We start from the raw sequence: 15,182 nt of genomic DNA, 5'->3' as shown, positions 1-15,182 counted from the left end.
ATGCAAAAGGAGCATTTTCTTTTTTGTGCCTGTTTTTCGTTTAGAGAGAAAAGACTTCTCCATCTCTGCCTCCCCCCATAAGACTTCCTTTTACATTGAATTGGTCAGATCTGGGTCATAGTCTGTCATACACTGGAATAAAGAAACAGGATTTCCCCAGTTGGGTTAGACCAAACATGACTCATCTTCTCAGGTTGAGCATATTTATTTATGGGTCCCTTCTGTCCCATTAACCTCCAAAATGCATTTGCTAAGAAAGAGAGAGAGAAAAAAGAAAGGCCCATTAGGCCCATAATCCACCAAAGAAATGTCGTTATGAAGTAGTGAGTGGAAAGGGAAATCTGAGAAGCTAGAGACTTATGGAGTTGTGGACTTCTGACTCAGAAGTGATAAATATATTAAAATAGGTACAAATAGAAAGGATGGCCTATGCAATATTTTTTAAACTTTAATTATAACTGTCATCTAGGGAAGGGTTTTATTTGCTCGAGATTATAATTCATTCTTAGTTCTACACCAAGAAAAAAATCTTGGAATCCTCTTAGAATTTGAAAAATGGCACAATTCAAAGGTGCAGCAAGAATATATTTTAAACCACCCATGCTTTCATTTATAATGAGACACAAAGAAAATATGTAGTAAAAGATTTTTAAGAAATGAAAAATGTTTTACCTTCCAAAAGCCTAAATCTTTCTCAAAGCCACAACATAGAAAAATTAATAGACCTGCAGGCAGCTGTGACACACGTATCCACAAAATTAGGGAATAATTTAGCTTAATTAAACAATTGTTTATAAAGAGATTAAAAAGTGTACTAAAACAATGTTCTATCAAAATGCACTATTTTCCCAAAAATGAGTGATATTTAATCCAGCTACAATTTTTCTGTAGAAGAACAGAGAGCAGTTGCTTGAAATTGGGAAGGAGTAAAATGATAATGTAGGCTGAAGATACATTTGAGTAGAAGACACGTACACACAAACACACCCACATCTCACACACACACAAACACAATATCTCCAACATGTAATCCCATAGAAAATAAAAATGGAATACTAAAAATTAATCTATAACAAGACAAGAAATGAAAAGACACAGCATGTCAATCCTTATGTTACATTAAAACTGACTATTTTAATTAAAGGCAAAGGCTGTCAGGTAAATACAACATCAAGATCAAATTTCATGGATTTTATAAGAGATAGATTTTAACTACACAGACATAGGCAAGGTAAAGTAAACAGTAGAGCAAACAGTACACCAGGCAGAGCCTAAACGTAAGAGCACTGGTATGGCCATGTTAGTGTCACAGTAGGCTTAAAAAAAGAAAAAAAAAAAAAAAAAAGGATTACCAGGGTAAAGAGGAGCATTTCTTAAAGACAAAAGTGTTGATTGATTCTATGTGGACTAATGTGTGTGCATTTCATAACAGTGGTCCAAAAGTACAGAAAGCAAATATTGATATAACAAACAGAAGAAATAACCAAATCCACAATTATTTTTGAAAAATGTAACACTCCTGTCTCTGTGATTCAAACATCAGTCAAATATTACTGAGGCCACAACATAAATAATAGTATCAACCTACTTGACATAATTTTTATGGAACTCTATAGCTAATCACTCGGAGAAGACAATGGCACCCCACTCCAGTACTCTTGCCTGGAGAATCCCATGGATGGAGGAGCCTGGTAGTCTGCAGTCCATGGGGTTGCTAAGAGTCGGACATGACTGAGCGACTTCACTTTCACTTTTCACTTTCATGTATTGGAGAAGGAAATGGCAACCCACTCCAATGTTCTTGCCTGGAGAATCTGAGGGATGGGAGAGCCTGGTGGGCTGCCATCTATGGGGTCGCACAGAGTCGGACACTACTGAAGTGACTTACCTATAGCTAATCACTACAAAATACACACTCATTCCCAGGACATAGGAACGTTCACCATGACAAACTGTATACTATGTCATAAATAACCTTCAATGCACTCCATAATTTTAAAAACACACAAAGAGTTTTATTTGATCCCAATAATATTAAACTGAAAATTAATCTTTAAAATAGCTTAGAAACTCCCCCAACATTTGAGGATTAAGCAATCTTCTAAACAACCCATGAAGAAAGAAGATAGCTCAAGGAAGATCAGAAAATATTTCAACTGAATGATAATGAAAGCACAGCATATTGAAATGTGTGGAATGCTGCCAAAATAGTCTTAGACAGAAATTTATAACTTCAGATGGTTTATCAGAAAAGAAAAAATTGTAAAATTAATGACTTGACATCTTAAGAAACCAATATAATAGTGAATTTAACTGAAACAGACAATGTTCTTGAATGAATTTTAGTCTGGCTCCCTTAAGGCCACTTCTCAACTAGACTTCCACCTTGGGCTTTCCTATTCATCCTTTTTGGACCTGTGTTGTCCAGTTTAGCAAAAGCTTGCTAAGCCATTTAACGGGAAATCCTCCATCCTCAATATCTGAGCTTATGTCAAATTCCTCATCTTCCACAAGTCCCCTGGTGAGGTCTGATCACATTGGGCTGCCTTCAACAAGAATACTGATGAGTTGATTCAGACAGAATCCATGCTTATTCCAGATGTTACATCTTAGTACTGCTCTATCACTGGCCCTTCCCTGCTCCTTGACTGTACATCTCCATCTGCCCACACTGTCTGATGCAAAGAATGAACCAATTCTGCACTCAGGCATTTTCCCCCTATTATAATAGTTAGTTCCTGAATAAAATATATTTCTACCACTTTCACTACTGTCCAGCTCTGGATATCTTTTCTAATCCAACCCAAAATAAATAGAAGAAAGAAAATAATAAAAATAAGAGAAGAACTTAATACAATAGAATACAAACAATAGAAAAAATTAATAAAGCCATAGTTCACATTATTGATGAAATCTTTGAACAATCAAGAGAGAAATATAGAGCTAGGGCCATGGGGGAAAAAATTCTCTCCTGAAACACTAAACAACGTGGATGGATCTTAAAATAGAAAGCACTAAGCAAAAGAAGCAAGATACAAAAGAATACACAGGGTATAATTCTATTCATGTTTAAGTGACTTATGGATATGGCTTTTAGAGTCTCCTGTTTCAACCCTCAGATATAAGTGGACCCTTTCCTTGGAAATGAACCTCCTTGAAAATCAAATGCAGACTTCTATAGAGGTACAAGGCTTTGATTATAAAAGTTTACTTTTTGATACTGGTCACTGCCCAAATCAAGCCCAGGTTTAATATATTTTTGTAGCTAGAGATTGAACTTCCCAGCTCCTGAATGGAAACAAGTACAATCTAGTAATTTTGGCAGCATTCATATTCATTGATCCCAATTTCATCTCACCTCTGCATTTAAATTGCTTCAGTTCATTTCCGTTCAGTTCAGTCGCTCAGCCATGTCCAACTCTGCAACCCCATGAATCACAGCACACCAGGCCTCTCTGTCCATCACCAACTTCTGGAGTTCACTCAAAGTCACGTCCATCAAGTCGGTGATGCCATCCAGCCATCTCATCCTCTGTTGTCCCCTTCTCCTCCTGCCCCTAATCCCTCCCAGCATCAGAGTCTTTTCCAATGAGTCAACCCTTCGCATGAGGTGGCCAAAGTACTGGAGTTTCAGCTTTAGCATCATTCCTTCCAAAGGAATGTCAGGGCTGATCTCCTTCAGAATGGACTGGTTGGATCTCCTTGCAGTCCAAGGGACTCTCAAGAGTCTTCTCCAACACCACAGTTCAAAAGCATCAATTCTTCAGCACTCAGCTTTCTTCACAGTCCAACTCTCACATCCATACATGACCAGTTAAATTCCATTGAGGAAGAGGAAGGGGCTGGTTAATAATGTGCCCATGGCAAATTAGAAGGCATACAGTCTACCTAAATGAACAGTCATATGGCATATGCACTCAATATGCCAGCAAATTTGGGAAACTCAGTAGTGGCCACAGGTCTGGAAAAGGTCAGTTTTCATTCCAATGCCAAAGATAATGCCAAAGAATGCTCTAACTACTGCACAATTGCACTCATCTCACATGCTAGTAAAGTAATGCTCAAAATTCTCCAAGCCAGGCTTCAGCAATACGTTAATTGTGAATTTACAGATGTGCAAGCTGGTTTTAGAAAAGACCAAGGAACTACAGATCAAATTGCTGACATCTGTTGGATCATCAAAGAAGCAAAGGAGTTCCAGAAAAACATCTATTTCTGCTTTAGTGACTATAACAATGCCTTTTACTGTGTGGATCACCACAAATTGTGGAACATTCTTGAGATGGGAATACCAGACTACCTGACTTGCCTCTTGACAAATGTATATGCAGGTCAGGAATCAACAATTAGAACTGGACATGATACAACAGACTGACTCCAAATAGGGAAAGGAGTATGCCAAGGCTGTATATTGTCACCCTGCTTATTTAACTTATATGCAGAGTACATCATGAAAAACACTGGCCTGGATGAAGCACAAGCTGGAATCAAGATTGCCAGGAGAAATATCAATAACCTCAGATATGCAGCTGACACCAAACTTATAGCAGAAAGTGAAGATGAACTGAAGAGCCTCTTGATGAAAGTGAAAGAGGAGTGTGAAAATGTTGGCTTAAAGCTCAACATTCAGAAAACTAAGATCACAACATCCAGTCCCATCACTTCATGGCAAATAGTTGGAGAAACAGTGGAAACAGTTACAGACTTTATTTTGGGGGGCTCCAAAATCACTGCAGATGGTGACTGCAGCCATGAAATTAAAAGACTTACTCCTTGGAAGAAAATGTATGACCGACCTAGATAGCATATTAAAAAGCATAGACATTTCTTTGCCAACAAAGGTCCATCTAGTCAAGGCTATGGTTTTCCAGTAGTCATTGTGGATGTGAGATTTGGACTATAAAGAAAGCTGAATGCCAAAGAATTGATGTTTTTGAATTGTGGTGTTGGAGAAGACTCTTGAGAGTCCCTTGGACTGCAAGGCAATCAAACCAGTCCATCCTAAATGAAATCAGTCCTGAATACTCATTGGAAGGACTGATATTGAAGCTGAAACTCCAAAACTTTGGCCACCTGATGTGAAGAACTTACCATTGGAAAAAGCCCTGAGGGTAGGAAAGACTGAAGGTGGGAGGAGAAGGGGACAACAGAGGATGAGATGGCTGGATGGCATCACCAACTCAATGGACATGAGTTTGAGTAAACTCTGGGAAATGGTGATGGACAGGGAGGCCTGGTGTGCTGCAGTCCATGGGGTTGCAAAGAGTCAGACACAACTGAGCGAGTGAATTGACTGGCTGAAATGAACAGTCACCACTCAGTTCTGAACATCACCTCAGATTGCGACCTGAATCCATGTGCGAGGACTCACCTGCTTATGAATCTAATCCATGTGCTGCTTCTGCTGTTGCTAAATCGCTTTAGTCGTGTCCGACTCTGTGTGACCCCATAAATGGCAGCCCGCCAGGCTTCCCCATTCCTGGGATTCTCCAGGCAAGAACACTGGAGTGGGTTGCCATTTCCTTCTCCAATGCATGAAAGTGAAAATTGAAAGTGAAGTCTCTCAGTCGTGTCCGATGCTTAGCGACCCCATGGACTGCAGCCTACCAGGCTCCTCCATCCATGGGATTATCCAGGCAAGAGTACTGGAGTGGGTTGCCATTGCCTTCTCTGCTAATCCAATGTGGCTGGGACTCAAACTTCGCCAAAACAGTCTTCCAACTGAGGTCACACACCTGATTTCAAGGCCTAATTAACTCAGGTACTTCATGTCTCATTGCAGACGAATTCATTGAGAGACAAAGTGATAGGTAAGAAGTGGATATATTTAGAGAGAAACACATCCTACAGATAAAAGTGTGGGCCATCTCAGAAGAGTGCCCTTAGGAGAAGTAAGCTTCACAAACAAGGGTGTGGGCCGTCATGGAAGGCCAGTGCAGTCTCAAATTGTGGCGTGGTTAGCTATTATGGGCTGGGTAATTTCATACACAGAAGAACTGTACACAAAGGTCTTAATGTCCTGGATAACCACGATGGTGTAGGCTCTCACTCAGAGGCAGACATTCTGGAGTCTGAAGTCAAGTGGGCCTTAGGAAGCACTGCTGCCAAAAAAGATAGTGGAGGTGATGGAATTCCAGCAAAGCTATTTAAAATCTTAAAAAAAAAAAAAAAAAATGCTGTAAAGTGCTGCCCTCAATACACCGGCAAATTTGGAAAACCCAGCAGGGGCCACAGGCCTGGAAAAGTTCAATCCTCATCCCAATTCCCAACAAGGACAGTACTAAAGAATGTACAAACCACTGGACAACTGAGCTCATTTCCCATGCTACTAAGGTTTCACTCAAAATCCTCCAATCTAGGCTTCAGTATTGCATGAACCAAGAACTTCCAGGTGTTCAAGTCGGGCAGAAAAGGCAGAGGAACCAGAGATCAAATTACCAACATTCAGTGGATCACAGAGAAAGGTAAGAAAGTATAGAAAAAATCTACATTTCATTGATTACATTAAAGCCTTAGACTATCTGGATCATAACAAACTGTGGAAAATTCTTTAAGATTCGGAATACCAGATCATCTTACCTCTCTTTTGATAAACCTGTATGTGGGTCAAGAAGCAACAGTTAGAACTCTGTATGGAACAACTGACTGGTTCCAGATTGAGAAAGGAGTACTACAAGGCTGTTTACTGTCACTCTGTCTGTTTAACTTATATACAGAGTACATTATACAAAATGCCAGGCAGGATGAGTTACAAGCTGGAATCAAGATTTCCTGGAGAAATATCAACAACCTCAGATATGCAGATGATAACACTCTAATGGCAGAAAGCAAAGGGAACTAAAGAGTTTCTTGATGAAGGGGAAGGAGAGGAGTAAAAAAGCCAGCTTAAATCTCAATAATAAAAAACTAAAATGATCGCATCTGGTCCCATTACTTCATGACATATAGAAGGGGAAAATGTGGAAGCAGTAACAGATTTTCACTTCTTGGCTCTAAAATCACTGCAGATGGTGACTACAGCCATGAAATTAGAAGACAATTGTTTCTTGGCAGGAAAATTGTGACAAACCTAGACAGTGTGTTAAAAAACAAAGACATCACTTTGCCAAACAAAAGCCCATATAGTCAAGGATGTGGTCTTTCCACTAGTCATGTATGGATGTGAGTGCAGAACCATAAAGAAGGCAGAGTGCTGAAAAGTTGATGCTTTCCAATTGTGGTGCTGGAGAAGACTCTTGAGAGTCCCTTGAACTTCAAGGAGATCAAACCAGTCAATCTTAAAGAAAATCAACCCTGAATACTCTTTGGAAAAACTGATGCTGAAGCTGAAACTCCAATACTTTGGCCACTTGATGCAAACAGCTGACTAATTGGAAAATACCCTGATTCTGGGAAAGATTGAAGGCAGGAGAAGAAGAAGGCCACGACAAAGGATGAGATGGTTGGATGGCATCTCTGACTCAAATGACATGAACTGGGCAAACTCTGAGAGGTAGTGAGGGACAGGGAGGTCTGGTGTGCTGCAGTCCATGGGCTTGCAAAGAGTCAGAAATAACTAGGTAATGAAACAAAAACAAATTTCATAGGCTAATGAATGGGAGGATTATTCCAACTCTTTTGGAGGAAAGAGTGGAAATTTCCAGGAATTGGGACACCACCCCGATTTTAATAGTCAGCCTTGAACTGTTATGGCACCCATGGTTGTGTAACTTCACTTGTTGATGTGTTGCAGTTATTGGGTTGTTCAGCTACAAAGTTGTGCCCCAGTCTCTCTGACCCCATGGACTGCAGCACACCAGGCCTCCCTATCTGTCACCATCTCCCAGAGTTTGCCCAAGTTCATGTTCATTGCATCAGTGATGCTGTTCAGCCATCTCATCCTCTGATGACCTCTTCTCCTTCTGCCCTTGACCTTTCCCAGCATTATGGAGTTTTCCAATATGTCATCTGTTCTCATCAGATGACCAAAATACTGGAGCTTCAGCTTCAGCATCAGTCCTTCCAGCAAATATTCAATGTTGATCTGTCTTAAGATTGACTGGTTTGATCTCCTCACTGTCCAAGGGATTTTCAGAAGTCTTCTCCAGTGAAGGCATCAATTATTTGGCATTCTTTCTTCTTGATGGTCCAGCTCTCACAACTATCTGTGATCACTGGAAGACTATAGCATTGATAATACAGACCTTTGTCAGCAGAGTAATGTCTCTGCTTTTCAACACACTGTCTAGGTTTGTCATTACTTTCTTGCCAAGAGGCAGTTGTCTCCTGATTTCATGGCTGCAGTCACCATCAATAGTGATTTTGGAGCCCCCAAAAGGAACTCTGTTACTACTTCCACATTTTCCCCTTCTATCTGCCATGCAGTAATGGGAGAAGATGCCATAATCTTATTATTATTATTATTTTTAATATTTAGTCTTAAGATGGTCCTTTCACTCTCCTCCTTCACCTTCATGAAGAGACTCTAATTCTTTTTCATTTCTGCCATTAGAGAGGTATCATCCACCTTTCTGAGGTTGCTGATGTTTCTCCTGCTTATCTTGATTCCAGCTTGTAACTCATCCAGCCCAGCGTTTCTCATTATGTGCTCAGTGTATAAGTTAAGCAAACAGGGTGCCAACAAGACAGCCCTGTTGTACTCCTTTCTCGATCTTGAACCATTCAATTGTTCCATACAAGGTTGTAACTGTTGCTTCTTGACCTACCTACAGGTTTCTCTGGAGACAGATAAGATGGTCTGATATTATCATTGTTCTTACTATTTTCTGCTTCACCATGTACAATTTTACTTGATTCATGGACCTAATATTCCAAGTCCCTATACAATACTGTTCTTTGTAGCATCAGATTTTACTTTCATCACCAGACACATCCACAACTGAACATCATATCCTCTTTGGCCCAGTTGTTTCATTCATTCTGGGGTTATTGGTAATTATCCTCCAACTGGATACCTTCAGACCTGGGGGACTCATCTTTTGGGGTCATATATTTTTGGCCTTTTATACAGTTCATTAGGTTCTAATGGCAAATATGCTTGGGTGGTTTGCCATTCCCTCCTCCAGTGTATCACGTTGTGTCAGAACTCTCTGCTATGACCAATTCGTCTTGGGTGGCCACGAATGGCATGGCTCATAGCTTCATTGAGTTAAGCTAGCCCCTTCACCATGACAGGACAGTGATCCTTGGAGGGGGTTGATGTGTTACAATGAGCTATATGGATGCTCAAGTTCTAGTGGAAGTTGACTTCACCACCATCTTGTAACCATTTAGTTTTAACCAGCTTATGCCGTGTCCTGGAGTGATGTCATCCTTTCAAAGGTTGCACCCTGTCCCCTTTCCTCCTGTTTCAGTTTCACTAATTCTCGCTATGAAAAGCTAAGTATTCTTAGATATTTTAATTATTCATGAAGGCCATGAAATTAAGATTTTAAGTGGTATTTAAATTGTCAAAACATCTCTCACTTCTAATTCTATTCATTTATTTAAGAGCACTGAGGTATGATTAAAATATTTTCTAAACATTCAGTTTAGTTACAAGTCATAATGAAGAGGACTTGTAAAGTATCAGTCATAACAAGATTACCCCCAGTCTCAGGGAACCCACATCCTTTTAAAGTTTTACAGCCTAAATAGCATTTGTTAAAGGAACACATTAACCTACTTCCTACTGAGTCTGGCCAAGTGATAAACTGTGCTTTCTGGTGATATTTTACACATTTCAAAGTGATAATAGCTTCTTCTAAAGACAGTAAGACAAACAAGTCTCCAAGTTGAAAACAGAATTGACAACATAGGAAAAATGCCTTATTATTGACCAGTAATAGATCTTTGTCATGATTTATAATCATCTTTATCAATAATAAAATTATTTCTCAGTAAAATTTTCAAACTTTCAGATCCCATTCTATATTGTCTCACTTGGCCCCCATAGCAGACCTCAGATAGAAGATGTCAGATATCATCCCCATTGTTTTGGTGAGTAAGTGGAAGTGAAACCCAACAAGACCCTTTGGGGCCCTCATAGATACCAAAGCCCACCTGTTTCCCTTGTTTCCTGGCTGTAGGAAAAAGGCTACAGTCTCTTAAATTTTCCCTGATTTCCAAAGGAAAGATTCAGTTGCTAATCAGGGAAGGGAGTGAATGCAGAAACAAAGGACGAACAGTCAAGAAACAATAGAGCAGCCATTAAGCAAAGTTTTTGTTCCTCTTGAAATAATATGCATAGCAATACTTTTCAGTTCTTTTGTAGGAACTAAAGCTCCGCCACCCAGGTAGAGGATGGTTAACTTTAGCCTGAGCAGAAGCATGTGCACCTGAGACTGGTTGGAACCAGAAGGCTGAAGATTGAGATTCTGGGAACACCACCCTGTTACTTACTAAACAGGACCCTGTAGGGCTCCTGGAGACATAAGCCTTTCTGTGTCTCCTGTTTCTTTATTATAAGAAATAGGCTTCAGTCAGCCTCAATGACCTCCTCTGAGTGAGCACATTCAAACAGTTGCTAATTAGGAAAAGAAGGAGATATGGAAACAAGGGAGAAAAAGTCAAGAGAACAACTGCGCAGATTTAGGGCAAGGTCCTGGTCAAGGGATACACATAACAGTATCTTTGAGCCTTTTCACAAGTACTGAAACCTCTACCAAGTGGGAGAAGTTAACTGTATGTTACCCACAAACATAGTGAGTTAGAAATTGCTAGGCTGTCAGTGTAGGACTCTGAGACCTCGGTCTTGTTTCCAATAGACATGTTGATCCATTAACCTAAAGCTATATCCTTTGTCCTGGAATGTGTCCTTGGTCTGATAAATTATCAGCATTCAGATCCAGGATGCCCGAGGGAAAAACAACTAGTGATCATTAATCTTTAGCCCATATAGCTGACCCATTGTAAATGGACAGGGGTATAAAAAAGGACGATGACTTGATCCAAGGATTAAAAGAAGCCATAAAGATGTTAAGTTTAACATTTTGACTTTTAAGCTGATTGGTTACAAATGACATATTTTAGGAATGGGAGCCAACTAAAAATGTGCAGTTTAATACTGGTAAGCATACAAACTACTGTAAGCCCTGCCTTTAGGGAGCTGTTTACCCTCTTTCAGTATCTATGCTGAGAGCTTTGTATTTCCCTTTTCTTTAATAAGTCTTATTCACTTGCTTCCATGTTTGCATGTTCGTGAAGTTCATTCTTTTGCTCTCTGAATAAGAACTCAGATTCCAGTTTCAACAGAGATTCCAAACCAGTTCCAACAAGAAAGTTGGTGATACTGACTCCCCTTTACCTCATTACCAACCAATCAAAATGTCCACAAGCTGATCATGCCCTCTATGAACCATTACTATAAAATTGAAGACACACAACTTTGAGAGCATTAGCCTGCAGTGGCCCACTTTCTCTGCCAAAGCAAGAAACATGTTCTTTTTCACTTCACCCAAAGCTTTCTCTCTATGAGATTTAATTCAGTGTCAGGGTACAGAAGCAAGATTCAGCTTTATTACCTCACCTCCAGTCAATCAGAAGAAAGTTGTGCACAATGGAGCCCTGCCTTCAAATTTGCTTTTAAAAACTCTTCCCTGAAACCCATCTAAGGGTTTAGGGTCTTTGAACACAAACATCCTGTTCTCCTTGCCTTGCCCTGCAATGAACATTTCTCCTCTCCAAAGTCCAAAATTTTTATTTGTTTGGCCTTACTGTACATCAAGCATACAAACTTGAATTTGACAACAGAAGCAAAGAGCCTTTAAGTTACTGTTTTGTATCATACAGCAAGCCAGAGGCACTAGGGGAGGTACTGAAACTTCTAATACCTACTCCAATGAAAGTATTTTCCTTTCCTTCAGAACAGAAAGCATAAAACAGACATCTGGCTCCCGCATTCACACAATTTTAGTACACACCTTTAAATTATGTGAAAAATTTAGCAACTCAGATATTTCACCTAAAAACCTTAATTTCATTCCTCTCTGTTGGTTCAAAAACTCTATTGGTTCAAAAATTTGGTGAAATCTGAAATTGGCCCCTGAACATGGAGGACAAAGAGGGATGGAAGAAAGAGGCTGATCATTTCAGACTGCTGGTAGATAAGCCTCATTTCAGAAAGAGGCTTATTTCAGGCAGCCACAGATGATTAGATCTCCTGGCTAACACAGTTCAGACCAGTTCTCAAAGTTGATAATGGCTTGGCTGTGGGAACTGTGGGCAAAGCATACATTCCCAAGACAGCAAAGGAGATAAGAAGCCTCTACTGCCCAGATCATTAGGTAATCACATCTCCAACACTTTCTTGAGTAATTAAATATCTGAGAATAATCAGGTATAAAGAATTAGGCTGACTAGTGATCATTTTCCAGAGTATCTTACATGCTTTCCAGTTTGCCATGGCTCCCATCAACCAGTCCATCACCCTTTTTTCTTCATATAAAGTTGGATCTACCTGGATGCTGTAGGGTCCTACAGTTTTGGATTCTCCATTAGTCTCTATTGCCCCTCACAGACCTGACTTCATGCTTTGATTCTTTCCTTGTCATACTCTGTCTTTAAATTCTCCTGACCTTTAGGAAATAGCCAGGAAGCTGTCATTGTTCAGTCACCAAACCCTGTCCAACTCTTCGAGAACCCCTGGACTGCAGCACATCAGTCTTCCCTGTCTCTCACCATCTCCCAGAGTTTGTCCAAGTTGAATCACCCTCAAATCTAGGGTTTACTTGGTTCTGTCTCCCCTGTTCATTATGATGATTGTTCAGAACCACCTTTACTGTATACCGTATATGACTATTTCTGCAAAAATAGGCATGCCTCTACTGAAATTCAAAATATTTTTATGTGTGTGTGCTCTGTTATGCCTGACTCTCAAAATAGTTGCTTCACAACTCACGCTATCTTTTCTAATTGCTCCTTAACATTTATTTATATAACTCACACTGCTTTAATATGTAAATATTACTGCAATGAGAGCTTTATGAAGCCAAAGCTGCCACATTGACTTTGCAATCCCAGTTCTTCAAGCAGCACCTTCACCCTACAGACCCTCAATAGTAAAATGTTAAAGGAACAAAAATCTTTTACCATGATGAGTTCCTTGTTATTCTCCACAACTGGGTTTTTGTAAACTTGGGTTCAGAAATTTTCTCAAAAGATAGCATATTTTCATGGATAATTCATTCTCTGAAATTTAGTGTCCTTGTGACTTTTAACATGTAATTTAATCTAAACTGAGTTTTCCATGTTTTAAAATGGGAATACTTCTTACCTCACAATATTTAGTTAGGATCAACTGATGAGCTAGAAAGCACTTTTTGGATAAAATGCTGTGGAAACACGTGGTATTATTGTGTATTGTGTGCCTCCTGTTGAACTTTCCCTTCAATTTGGAGCAGAGTTTGACTGGTATATATGAAAATGCATTTTCCAGACTGAGTGCCTTTCATTAGATTTATTTTTTTTAATAACACAAATGAAAATTCTTTGAACTAGATATATGAATCCATAATTACACTTTATTTAGGGACTGTAATTTATATAACACAAAAATAAAATCCCTGAGTCTCCAGGAAACTGACTGTGAAGGAGTACCTGTACTCTGCTTCTTTTCTTTGGCCAACACTGGTGTTAATGAAATAAACCTAACCAGGTGAATCAGGATTAAGATGAGCAGAGTTTCTTTAGTTATTATAAATTCACACACCTTCACTCTTGAAACACAAGCTGGTGGGAAACGTGCTCAGAGTTTTCACTGAGAAAATCCCTATATCACAACCAGTATGTGGCTTTAGGCAGCAAATTTAACTTTACTTACAGCAGTGACTTAATCAGCCATTTGGAAGCAGCCCCACTTTCCTTGCCCTTTTGATAGAGACTAAGGTAGCTAGAATTTTGAATAGAAATGGCAGCAAGATAGTAAATTAGATGCCCCCCAAAGCAAAGCATAATCACTGATCTTTATTCAATGCAGTCATTCCTCCCCTACTCTTTCTATCTCTTACATTCTGTTGTTAGCTAATCTTGATAAAGCAAATTTTCTAGATGAGTTTTTCTTTTTTTTTTTTTTTTTTTTCTGTCAAGTTCTATATCTCTGTCTGGTGAGTTAGTAAGTAGGTCGCTTCCTCAAATTCCATTTCAGATTCCATTGAAAGCCCTAAGGCTCATTCTCTGCATCTGAAGATGATAAAGCCCAGCTATCTAAGAGTACACAGCTGTACCTCTGAAATTTTAAAGACCAACTACACTACACTTTGCCTGCAGCATCTTCTCCCCCTGTTCAGAGGTCTTACATACTTGTCTTTGCCTTCTCAGGATACCTGTGTCTTAACCAGTCTCTCACTCACCCTCTCCCCAGTTTACCAGCCCTCTGCTTCTGATTTGTTTTCCTTCAAGTTCAGTATGGATCTGAAGTTCCAGAGCCTTGATTACACTCACAAAGCAGTGATAGCTTCTCATCCTTCTAACACACTGACCTTCAAACTTCCATCTCTGTCTCAATCCAGCTGTAGGTCTTCTCACCATCTAGGCTACTAAGCACATTGGAAGAAAAAAAAAAAAAAAGCCATGTAACTTCTTTGATTCCAACTTATGATGATTGTCTTTGTCATTCTGCACACCATTCCTTTGCTTGTTTGTTTTTCCATCACTCCCCTCTGAGCCCTGGAGCACCTACTCTAACCTCTATTACTCTCCTCAAGCTCATTCTCTATATTCTGCCTTGAACAATAGAATTCTTCATGTCTTAGTTTCCAGAGCAAAGCAGAGGATGTAGTTAACTCCCCTCAACTTCAACACTTCTTACCAGCACATCGAAATCCACTTGTTTGTTCCCAACTTTCACTTATTACAATGTGTTTGTAAGTGCCTGTGAGTATGTATAAATAATATCTTTTTTTTTTCAGGACTTATAAGAATATTAGAGAATATATGCAAAAGATCTGTTGCTCATTTTGTTTATACTTTTTAGAACTCCAGAATTATTTTTTATCTGGACCCAAGTCAACACATGAAATAAACACACAATTTTGTGTGTACATTTGGATTCAGTATAAATTGTTTATGTTTCTTCACTCCTTCAGAAGTAATATTAATTTACTGTGACCCTTCATAATCTAGTTCCATTGTTTATTACTGTAATTTCTACTATATTTTATTACTCAGACTTGGATTCAAAGATACTTAGGAGATATGTTGAAGGA

At 39.3% G+C, this 15,182-nt stretch overlaps 1 pseudogene; it reads right to left on the bottom strand.

Moving 5' to 3' along the window:
• The window catches only part of LOC102395361, a 181,584-nt pseudogene extending 167,145 nt beyond the window's left edge, over window positions 1-14,439 (bottom strand).
• Window positions 14,440-15,182: the final 743 nt, after the last annotated feature.

The sequence above is a fragment of the Bubalus bubalis genome, chromosome 10, assembly GCF_019923935.1.
Source record: "Bubalus bubalis isolate 160015118507 breed Murrah chromosome 10, NDDB_SH_1, whole genome shotgun sequence".
In the NCBI taxonomy this organism is placed as follows: domain Eukaryota; kingdom Metazoa; phylum Chordata; class Mammalia; order Artiodactyla; family Bovidae; genus Bubalus; species Bubalus bubalis.
Note: the sequence above shows the minus strand (reverse complement) of the source record. Positions and strands in the feature narration are given on the sequence as shown.